General features: G+C 55.3%; 1 pseudogene; it reads left to right on the forward strand.

The window, feature by feature from the left end:
- The first annotated feature begins 8,345 nt into the window (after nucleotides 1-8,345).
- On the forward strand, nucleotides 8,346-9,063 carry LOC135362151 (histo-blood group ABO system transferase 2-like; annotated as a pseudogene).
- Nucleotides 9,064-11,447: the final 2,384 nt, after the last annotated feature.

The raw sequence follows: 11,447 nt of genomic DNA on the forward strand, positions 1-11,447 counted from the left end.
CTCTATGGTTACATCTCATCTGTAATCCATCGGGGATTTCAACATCCAATAAGGGAAATTCTATGTCAAGTCAACCCAGAAAAGAAGGAGTCCCCTTTGAAAATAGGGGGGCAGACACAAAGGCCCATACTGTGTGATTCCACGTACAGGAAACCTCCAGAACAGGTAAAGGAACAGAGAGAGGAAGCAGCTTATGGGTTTCCAGGGAGGCCTTCTGGTTCGGGGACTCCTTTGGGGAAGCAGATATTCCAAAGCCATGTTCTGTGGTGTGGTGGCCCAGCGTTGGCAATGTACTTGATTCTCAGGACTTGTTCAACTGAAAACAATTCATTTTATTTAAAATAAATAATAAACAGCATATAGGACATGGAAAGAGAATAGAACAGTTAATACGAACCAGAGAGAAAGAACATAGGGGGAGGGGAGGAAACAATCTGGCGGGGCAACGGGGTCGGGTGATGGAGCTAAGGGTAATGGTACAAGGAGCTCTCCCCATGAGGATGTGGGCTCTGCATGTGGTTCTGGGAGCCCTGCAGGAGCAGGAGGAGGGGCAGGGCCAGATGCAAGAGCAGGGCCAGGGGCAGGATCCACGGTAAGAGATAGGTCAGGGGCAAGTAGAGGAGCACAGGCAGGGCCAGGGGAAGGGGCAGCGACCCTGGAAAGCAGGGGAAGGGGCATCGGCTCTGGCAGGGGCAGGGGCAGGAACAGGGACACCGGCAGGGGCAGGGGCATTGGCTCTGGCAGGGTCAGGAACGGGGACACAGGCAGGGGAAGAGGCATCAGCTCTGGCAGGGGCAGTGGCAGGAACAGGGACACTGGCAGGGGAAGGGGCATAGGCTCTGGCAGGGGCAGGGGCAGGAACTGGGCCGCAGGCAGGGGAAGGGGCATCGGATCTGGCAGGGGCAGGAACAGGGTCACTGGCAGGGGAAGGGGCATCGACTCTGGCAGGGGCAGGGGCTGGAACAGGGACGCAGGCAGGGGAACGGGCATCAGCTCTGGCAGGGGCAGGAACAGGGACGCAGGCAGGGGAAGGGGCATCGGCTCTGGCAGGGGCCGGAACAGGGACACAGGTAGAGGAAGTGACAGGTGCAGGGGCAGTGGGTGGGTCAGGGGTAGGAATGGGCACACACGCAGGGGCAGGGAAACGGGTAGGGAAAGGGGAAGGAGCTGGGTCAGAGGCAAGGATAGGAGCACAGGGAGGGGCTGGGGAAGGGACAGTTGCAGGGGCAGAAGCCGAGTCAAGGGCATGAACAGGCATACAGGCAGGGGCAGGAGAAGGGGCAGGATCCAGGGCAGGAGCTGGGTCCGGGGAAAGAACAGGAACACAGGTAGGGGAAGGGGCAGGTGCAGGGGCAGGAGGTGGGTCAGGGACAGGAACAGGACCACAGGCAGGTGCAGGGGCAGAACCCGGGTCAGGGGCAAGAATAGGAGCACAGGCAGGGTCAAGGGAAGGGACAGGATCCAGGGCAGGAGCTGGTTCAGGGACAAGAACAGGAACACAGGTAGGGGAAGGGGCATCAGCTCTGGCAGGGGCAGGGGCAGGAACAGGGACGCAGGCAGGGGAAGGTGCATCGGCTCTGGCAGTGGCAGGGGCCGGAACAGGGACACTGGCAGGGAAAGGGGCATCGGCTCTGGCAGGGCCAGGGGCAGGAACAGGGACGCAGGCAGGGGAAGGGGCATCGGCTCTGGCAGTGGCAGGGGCCGGAACAGGGACGCAGGCAGGGGAATGGGCATCAGCTCTGGCAGGGCCAGGGGCAGGAACAGGGACGCAGGCAGGGGAAGGGGCATCGGCTCTGGCAGGGTCCGGGACAGGGACACAGGCAGAGGAAGGGACAGGTGCAGGGGCAGGAGTTGGGTCAGGGGCAGGAATGGGCGCACACGCAGGGGCAGGGAAACGGGTAGGGAAAGGGGAAGGAGCTGGGTCAGAGGCAAGGATAGGAGCACAGGGAGGGGCTGGGGAAGGGACAGTTGCAGGGGTAAAAGCCGAGTCAAGGGCAAAAACAGGAATACAGGCAGGGGCAGGAGAAGGGGCAGGATCCAGGGCAGGAGCTGGGTCCGGGGCAAGAACAGGAACACAGGTAGGGGAAGGGGCAGGTGCAGGGGCAGGAGGTGGGTCAGGGACAGGAACAGGACCACAGGCAGGGGCAGGGGCAGAACTGGGGTCAGGGGCAAGAATAGGAGCACAGGCAGGGGCAAGGGAAGGGGCAGGATCCAGGGCAGGAGCTGGGTCAGGGTCAGGATCCGGATCAGGGGCAAGAAGAGGTGCACAGTTAAGGGAAGGGGCTGGTGCAGGGTCAGGAGCTGGGTCAGGGGCAAGAACAGGTGCACAGGCAGGTGCTGGGGAAGGGGCAGGTGCAGGGGCAGGAGGTGGGTCAGGAGAAGGGACATTGGCTCTAGCAGGGGCAGGGGCAGGGGGAGGGGCAGGGGCAGGGGCAGGGGTAGGAGTTGGGACAGGGGCCGGAACAGGAGCACAAACCGGTGAAGGGGAGGGGGCAGGTGCAAGGGGAGGGACAGGGTCTGCCGCATTGGCACGTACAGGAACCGGGGCAGTATCTGGGTCAGGGGCAAGAACCGGGGCACTGGCAGGGGTAGGGATGGGTCAGGATCCAGGGCAGGAGCTGGGTAGGGGGCAGGAGCACGGCCACAGTTCGGGGCAGGCGCAGGGGCGGCGGCTCTGGCAGGCACAGGGGCAGGCACAGGGGCAGGCTCTCCGGAGGCAGGTTGTCCAGCAGGCCCTTCCTGGCCCCCGTCAGGCTCTCCGTGGGCGGGTGCTGGGTCACCTGTTGGCTCCTGGTCTCCTGCTGAAGTCGCAGCCACCACCCCTCCGTCCAGAGCTGCCGATGGAGTTGGAACCGGCTCTAGCTCCTCAGGTGGTGGAGCAGCTGTGAGAAGAGGAAAGCTCAGCCCGAGCCTGCTCTCCGTGGAGACAGAACCCAGCCCAGGGCCTCCCAGAGAAGCCGCAGCCAGGAAGGAGCCCTCCCCGGGGCGTCTCCCCGACCGCAGTCCACCCGCTGGGCGCTCTGAGCCCAGTCGTTGTTCCAGGCCCCACACCAGGCTCTGGGGGCTCCTCCCTGTGGGGCCAGCCCCCACCCTTCCGCACACACCCACGGGCACCCAGCCCCGGGCTTCTCAGCCTCAGGCTCGGCCTCCGTGGGCTCCGGCTCCTGGAGCACAATGCAGTCAATGACCACCAGGGACAGCGGTCTGGGTGGGGTCGGAGGCCTCTCCCCGCAATCCCCAGCACCTGCTCCAGGGGAGTCCTGTGGGGTCACGCTTCGGATCCCGGACATGGAGTGGGTGTCCGCCAGCCTCGTGCCGATCTCATCGGAGGTCTGCAAAGACAGGGACGGGTAGCCAGCCTGGAGGCATCCCAGTGCTGCCCGGCCAACCTCCCTGTCTCCTGCCCAGTGGCCCTGCTGCTCCCAGATCAGACACACACCTGTGGGTGCAGAGCCCTGCACGCGGGACAATGACCCATCCCTGCAGGGCGATCGAGAGAAACCCTGGGCAGAGGCTCACAGCCCCCCACACCCCGTCCCACCCAGGCAGCCTTGACCTTGAACATGACCTGCCCACGGGTTATCTGACCCCTCATCAGCCTGATCTTGAATGGCGTTGGCCCACCCCACATGACCCCTCTTCACACACACACACACACACACACACACACACACACACACACACGGAGGGGAGGGGACCTGGGGCTGCACAGGTGGATTAGACCCTGTGGGGCTGGGTGGCCGGCTCTGGGCCTCCTGGTGTCACCTTTCGGGCCTTCCGGCCAAACGGCCAGAGGCGGTGGGGAGCCCTGATCGGACATCCCCAGCGGGGGCCAGCGTTTGCAGGGCGGGCTTTCTTCAGCCTGCAGCATCCAGACTTAGGGAGGCAACAAGCCCACATGTTCATGGTTGGATGATCTCCAACGAAATGAGCTGGGCAGGGGGCTGTCTCTGGAATGTGGGTGCCTGGTTACCTGGGTTCCAAATTCTGTTGGACTCTGTTGTCAGGGAAATGAGGTCACCACTGCCTGGGGTCCCCTTACCCACCTTCCTCCTCACACAAGACCCCCACCCCCGAGGGCCCCCTCCCCCAGCTGCTCAATGCTCCCCCTCCCCCCATGCCCCATCCATACAGTGACTCCCTCACAGCACCCCCACAGCCTTCCCAAGGCCTGGGTGCAGCCGGTGTCCCCACTGTGAGGACACAGAGCTGGCTTCAGACTGGGCTCCAGTGCCTGGATCAGGCCTTCATTGCAACAGCTGCAGGATGAGCCGGCTTAGTGAGGACCTTGCCCAGGACACTAGCCCCATGACACTGTGAGGGTGTTCCCAGTCCCCAGTTAAGTCGTGCAGTGCAACAAGTGATTATACATCAGGGTGGATGATGCAAAGTACAGTGCAGTGAGAACATGACAAAAACGTTTAAATGACAGAATAGTATGTAGGTAAACATACTATATACTATGTAAGTGAAGGGAAAAGTAAACAACGGGGTCAGAAAGAGGAATGGGAGTTTCGAGAAGCAGGCTGGGGTAGTCAGGGGGTGGGGGGTGGCTCATGGAGGAAGTGACCAAGGAGACCCGTCACCAGTTACAACAGTGCAGCAGCGGGGTTTGAGCTCTGCTTGACCCACGACCCCCAGGGGCATTGGGGGCATTCTAGCTCCAGAGGACCTACAGGCTGCAAATCAGCCTGAGCCTAGCATCCGTGGTATGTCTTCTTTGCTCCCGGGTCTGGCTCTTTCTCTGCCTCTTGAGGCTGTTGAATCTCCTTTTATTTTCCTCTGAAGTGCACTATTTTGTGTGGGTTCAGTACTGTTAGTTGACACAAATTCTTTGTGAAAATAAGTGGAGTATAAATCCTACTTGTTTCCTAATTAGATCTGAACATATTCAATAATAACAGCTTTTCCCCAGGCCCCTGGGTCTTCATCTGCTCACCAACGCTGAGATTTTTAAAAACATTATATTTTTAACAGTTTCAAAGAATTAGTTTGGTTTTTAAAAAATTCCAGAAAGTCACACTTTTAATACTCTATAGAATGATCTGTAAACATTGAATGAGCAAGGTTTTACAGGATGAGGGAAGAATTGGCTTTGTGGCCGGGTTTGCCCTAATGTTTACTCCCTGTTGCCCCCGTGTGGCCACTCTCCAGATAGCATGTGGCCGAATGTGTTCCAACCTGTCAAATTCAAGGGAGAATAAGATAGAAGAAGGTTGGTCCTCGGATCCCCCAGCTCCTAATAATCATGAAATAATTTATGAGCTATATTCTAAATCAGAGTATATGTTAACTTGATATTAGGGTTAGGTTCAGGGTCAAGTTGAATACAGTAATTATGTACAGCTTTTTGTAGGTCAGTCATACGTCCATAAACTGTTTTTAAAAAATAAAACGGGAGAGAATATAGTCACTCAAAGCACTGAGCACCTTTCCTGTCACAGTAAATATGTAACAAAACGTATTTATTGTTTAACCTTAGCTGAGGACCGGGAGCTGGTCCTACAGGTACTTGGCAGGTAACATCTGTGGCCAGCTGCCCATCTCTTCCCCCGACACCCACACCCAGCTCAGCACATCCTCTGCTCTGCTCAAGGGCAGCCCAGAGAGACCAGGTCCAGGTGTGGCTCCCTCCTGTCAGGCATGGCTTCCTTCCGACAGGTAGAGAAGGTGGCCAGCTCACAGACACATGACATCTTCTTTTGGTTACTTGCTATCTGCGTCACCTTTTTGTCACCTGGTCATTAACATTTAGCTCCTGTGAGAACCTGAGTTTGCAGGTTTCTGTTCACATTTCAAAGTGTGCAGATATGTGTTGACTTTGTTCGCTGTCCCTGGGGAGGATATACAGGGTTAGGGTATGGGTTAGGGTACGGGTACAGGTTAGGGTACCGGTTAGGGTACGGGTTAGGGTTAGGGTTCGGGTACGGGTTAGGGTATGGGTTAGGGTTAGGGTACGGGTTAGGGTTAGGGTACGGGTATGGGTTAGGGTACGGGTACGGGTTAGGGTACGGGTATGGGTACGGGTTAGGGTACGGGTTAGGGTTAGGGTTAGGGTACGGGTTAGGGTATGGGTTAGGGTTAGGTTAGGGTACGGGTTAGGGTACGGGTTAGGGTACGGGTTAGGGTTAGGTTAGGGTACGGGTTAGGGTTAGGGTTAGGGTACGGGTACGGGTATGGGTTAGGGTACGGGTCAGGGAACGGGTTAGGGTTCGGGTACGGGTTAGGGTTCGGGTACGAGTTAGGGTTCGGGTACGGGTTAGGGTACGGGTTAGGGTTCGGGTACGGGTTAGGGTACGGGTTAGGGTACGGGTTAGGGTACGGGTTAGGGTTAGGGTACGGGTATGGGTTAGGGTACGGGTACGGGTTAGGGTACGGGTATGGGTACGGGTTAAGGTATGGGTTAGGGTTAGGGTTAGGGTACGGGTTAGGGTATGGGTTAGGGTTAGGGTACGGGTACGGGTTAGGGTAGGGGTTAGGGTACGGGTTAGGGTATGGGTTAGGGTTAGGGTACGGGTTAGGGTACGGGTTAGGGTAGGGTTAGGGTTAGGGTTAGGGTACGGGTTAGGGTTAGGGGTTAGGGGTTAGTGGTTAGGTTAGGGTTAGGGTTAGGTTACGGGTTAGGGTACGGGTTAGGGTAGGGTTAGGTTTAGGGTTAGGGTACGGGTTAGGGTTAGGGGTTAGGGGTTAGTGGTTAGGTTAGGGTTAGGGTTAGGTTACGGGTTAGGGTACGGTTTAGGGTAGGGTTAGGGTACGGGTTAGGGTTAGGGGTTAGGGGTTAGAGGTTAGGGTTAGGGTTAGTGTTAGGGTTAGGGTTAGTGTTAAGGTTAGGGTTAGGGTTAGGGTCTCCCTGTCCTCTGCTGTATAGAGACCATTCTCCTCCGGTAACCAGATTGATCATTTCAGAACATAACCTTTGAGCCTCTCTGCGATCCGCTCCCCACCTGTCTGTCCTCTCCAGCCTCACCTCTCCCACTGCAGCCCCCCTCTGTGGGCCACCAAGCTGTGTGGTTGTCCCACATGTGCCTTGGGCCTGACTCCAATCCTTTACATTCTCTGTGCCCTCTGCCAGGAGCACTCTTCTCTCCCCTTGCATCATGTCTGGCTTGTTCCCCCATTGGCTGGGCCTCTACTTGCCCCCTGGTGACCTGACTCATGTCTGCTGGGTGTATGTGCTCGTCCCATATTTTAATGTAGTATCCACCTTCCCTGTGTGAACGATTTACTAACCTGCGAGGTATGGGGTAGGCACAGAGAAGTAGTCTTAGTGCCTGTGTAAAAAAGTCAGTCTCAGGGCGCCTGGGTGGCTCAGTCCTTAAGCGTCTGCCTTCGGCTCAGGTCGTGATCCCAGGGGCCTGGGATTAAGTCCCATGTCAGGCTCCCTGCTCAGCGGGGAGCCTGCTTCTCCCTCTCCCCCTCCCCCTCCTTGTGTTCCCTCTCTAGCTGTCTCTTTCTCTGTCAAATAAATAAAATCTTATAAAAATTCAGTCTCAGAGGGGCTCACCACACTTGCTGACAATGGGGGGAGCTGCTGTCCCCACAGTGAGGGGCAGGTAGTCCCCTCAAAGGGGGACCAGCCATGTGAGGCAGTTGGACAAGACTTCCAATGTTTTGGAGCCAGGGAGATGTAGACCTGGACCCAGAAGCTCACACCCTTGGATTCAAGGCTGGGGCCTAAGCAAGCCCCCTTTTTCCAGGAGTCATCTTTCCCCTTCCCTGCCCATGGGCTGAACCTGATTCCTGATCTGGGGAGTTCGAGGGTGACCCCTCCTAGGAATACCAGTGGTTTACTGATGGACCTTGTCAGCCAGAGGCCCAGTAGCCTTCGAGGGAGGACCCTATAGGGGGTGGAGACAGCTCTGTTGGGGACCAGCGACAGTCCACTCAAGGTAAAGTGGGGCAGCTGGCCGGCCCTGCTGATTCTACCCAGTCTGTAGGGCATAGAAACAGGGGCTGTGACCAGAGGTGCTCAACTCATGGCAGGTGGGGACAGAACCTGCAGGGGTTCAGCCAGGGGAGGGCACCTGCAGGGTTTGCCTGGGAGCTCAGGACAGGGGGGTGTTCCTGGCTCCAGCATGCTGACTGTGCGGCTGCATGGGTTTCCAGCCTCCCAAGCCTCAGGCTCCCCTTTGTAAGATGGGGCACTGATGGCCCCCATCTCTGGGAGCAGAAGGTAGGGAGGCCCTGCCAGCAGATTCACTCAGGACAGGTCAGGAGGTGGCTGTTGCTTAAAGCAGCCCAGGGCCTGTCCCCATGAAGAAGGTGCACACGTCCATGACCCCCAGCTCTGGGGTCCTGCTGCCAGCCTCTGGCAGTGACCCTCTTCCTGCCCTGTCCCCTGCCCCTGTGGATACGGGGTCTTCCTGGAGCTGTTCCTGCAGAATCACTTCCTGGTGGACACAGGGTCATCTACTATGTCTTCACCGACCAGCAGGTTGCTGGTGTCCCGTGTGCCCCTCCAGGAGCACTGAAGGGTGGTGGTTCTTGAGGTCTGCGGTGCCCCACACTGGCAGGATGTGTCCATGCAGCAAATGGCGATGATGAGCCGCTTCTGTGAGGAGCCCTTCCTCCATGAGGTGGATGACATGGTGTGCGGGGATGTGGACATGAAGTTCTGTGACCACGTGGGCGTGGAGATCCTGTCCCCCCTCTTTGGCACCCTGCACCCCGGTTTCTACTGGGTGGCCCGTGAGGACTTAAGCTATGAGCGCTGGTCCCAGTCCCAGGCCCACATCCCCAAGGACCAGGGTGACTTCTACTACATGGGGGCCTTTTTTGGGGGGTTGTGGCGGAGGTTCACCGACTGACCTCAGCCTGTCACCAGGTGATGGTGGTCAACTGGGCCAATGGGATCGAGGCCATGTGGTACGATAAGAGCCACCTGAACAGGTACCTGCTGGACCACAAGCCCACCAAGGTGCTGTCCCTGGAGGACCTGCGGGACCCACAGCTATTGGGCGGTCCCTGGAGGACCTGGGTGCAGCTGCTGGGCTGGCCCCAGGTCATGAAGAAGCTGAGATTTGGGCCGTGCCCAAGAATCACCAGGACACCTGGAACTCATGAGGGGCTGTCCCCGTCTCCAGCAGCGGGTGCTGACTTCAGCGGAGCCATCAGAGCAGGTTCCTACTTCTGTCCCCTCGAGGGACACTGTGGAGTCCAGTACTGTCTGCACGGGCACGTCCAGTGCCCCAGCCGCACCTGCTCACAGGAGGCCTGCCTGGGGATACAGCGTCCTCTCTTTGCGTTCACTACATTTTCTTCACTTCTGGGTCATTTGCAGCTGTGAACGGCTCCAGTTTTATGTCAGATGTTTTTCTGTGTCAATGCTGAGCAACCATTTTTAAAAAGAACAATTGAGGGAAAAGGTTTTCTCCCTGGTTCTAAACAGACACCGCCTGGTGGGGCTGGGAGCAGCCCTGTAGCAGCCGTGGAGCCAGAACGGGTCCTGGCTGGGTCTTCCCTCCCAGTCCTTGCACCTTGCCATGGCCATGGGGCTTCAGGGTCAGGGGTGCACCGAGCCACCTCTCAGAACCCCGGTGCCCTCACCGCCAGAGGTCTTGGCCGTGACCGCTAGCTCAGCCTCCAGGAGCATGGTGCCCTCTGGGTTATTTCCATTTCCTGCCGTGGATTTATTTTTTATTTATTAATTTTATTTAATTTTTTAAATTTAAATTCATTAGCCAACATATAGTACATCAGTAGATTTTGATGTAGTGTTCAGTGATTCATTAGTTGCGTATAACACCCAGTTCTCATCACAACATGTGCCCTCCTTAATACCCATCACCCAGGTACCCCATCCCCCCACCCTCCTCCCTTCTGTAACCCTCAGTTTGTTTACCGGAGTGCAGAGTCTCTCATGGTTTGTCTCCCTCTCTGATTTCTTCCTGTTCAGTTTTCCCTCCCTTCCCCTGTAGTCCTCTGTGCTATTCCTGACATTCCACATAGGAGTGAAACTATATGATAATTGTCTTTCTCTGATTTATTTATTTCACTTAGCATAATCCCCTCCCGTTCCATCTATGTCAATGTAAATGGTAGGTATTCATCCTTTCTAACAGCTGAGGAATATTCCATTGTACATATATACCACATCTTCTTTATCCATTCGTCTGTTGAAGGGCATCTCGGCTCCTTCCACAGTTTGGCTATTGTGGACATTGCTGCTATGAACATTGGGGGGCAGGCGCTCTTCTTTTCATTACATCTGTATCTTTGGGGTAAATACCCAGTAGTGCATTTGCTGGGTGATAGGGTAGTTCTGTTTGTAACGTCTTGAAGAACCTCCATACTGTTTTTCAGAGTGGCTGTACCAGCTTGCATTCCCACCAACAGTGTAAGAGGGTTCCCTTTTCTCCACATCCTCACCAACATTTGTTGTTTCCTGCCTTGTTGATTTTTGCCATTCTAAGTGATGAAGGTGGTATCTCAATGTGGTTTTAATTTCTTTTTCCCTGATGGCTAGTGATGTGGAGCATTTTTTCATGTGTCTGTTAGCCATTTGTATGTCTTTGGAGAAGTGTCTGTTCATGTGTTCTGCCCATTTCTTGAGTGGATTATTTGTTTTTTGGGTGTTGAGTTTGAGAAGTTCTTTATAGATCTTGGATGCCAGCCCTTTATCTGTAATGTCATTTGCAAATATCTTCTCCCATTCCATGGCTTGCCTCTTAGTTTTGTTGACTGTTTCCTTTGCTGTGCAGAAGCTTTTTATCTTGATGAAGTCCCAAAGGTTCATTTTTGCTTTTGTTACCCTTGCCTTTGGAGACGTGTCTAGCAAGAAGTTGCTGTGGCTGAGGTCGAAGAGGTTGCTGCCTGTGTTCTCTTCTAGGATTTTGATGGATTCCTGTGTCACATTGAGGTCTTTCATCCAATTTGAGTTTACCTTTGTATATGGTGTGAGAGAATGGTCCAGTTTCATTCTTCTGCATGTGGCTGTCTAATTTTCCCAGCACTATTTATTGAAGAGACTGTCTTTTTTCCATTGGGTATTCTTTCCTGCTTTGTGGAAGATTAGTTGACCATAGACTTGAGGGTCCATTTCTGGGGTCTCTATTCTGTTCCATTGATCTGTGTGTCTGTTTTGTGCCAGTACCATACTGTCTTGATGATCACAGCTTTGTAATACAGCTTGAGGTCACCTGCTTTTGTTTTATTTTTATTATTTTAGTGAATTTTAAATTAATGTATAATATATTATTTGTTTCAGGGGTACAGGTCTTTGATTCATCGGTCTTATACAATTCGCAGTGCTCACCATAGCACATACCCTCCCCAGTGTCCATCACCCAGTCACCCCACGCCTCCCAACCCCCTCCACTCCAGCAACCCTCAGTTTGTTTCCTGAGATTAAGAGTCTCTTATGGTATGTGCTCTGGTAAGCGCTGTGAATTGTGCAAGACTGTTGAATCTCAGATCTCTACCTCTGAAACAAATAATGCAATATATGT

Source organism: Mirounga angustirostris, unplaced genomic scaffold (assembly GCF_029215605.1).
Source record: "Mirounga angustirostris isolate CCGP_5_RB_7025 unplaced genomic scaffold, mMirAng1.0.hap1 SCAF_12, whole genome shotgun sequence".
NCBI classification, from domain to species: domain Eukaryota; kingdom Metazoa; phylum Chordata; class Mammalia; order Carnivora; family Phocidae; genus Mirounga; species Mirounga angustirostris.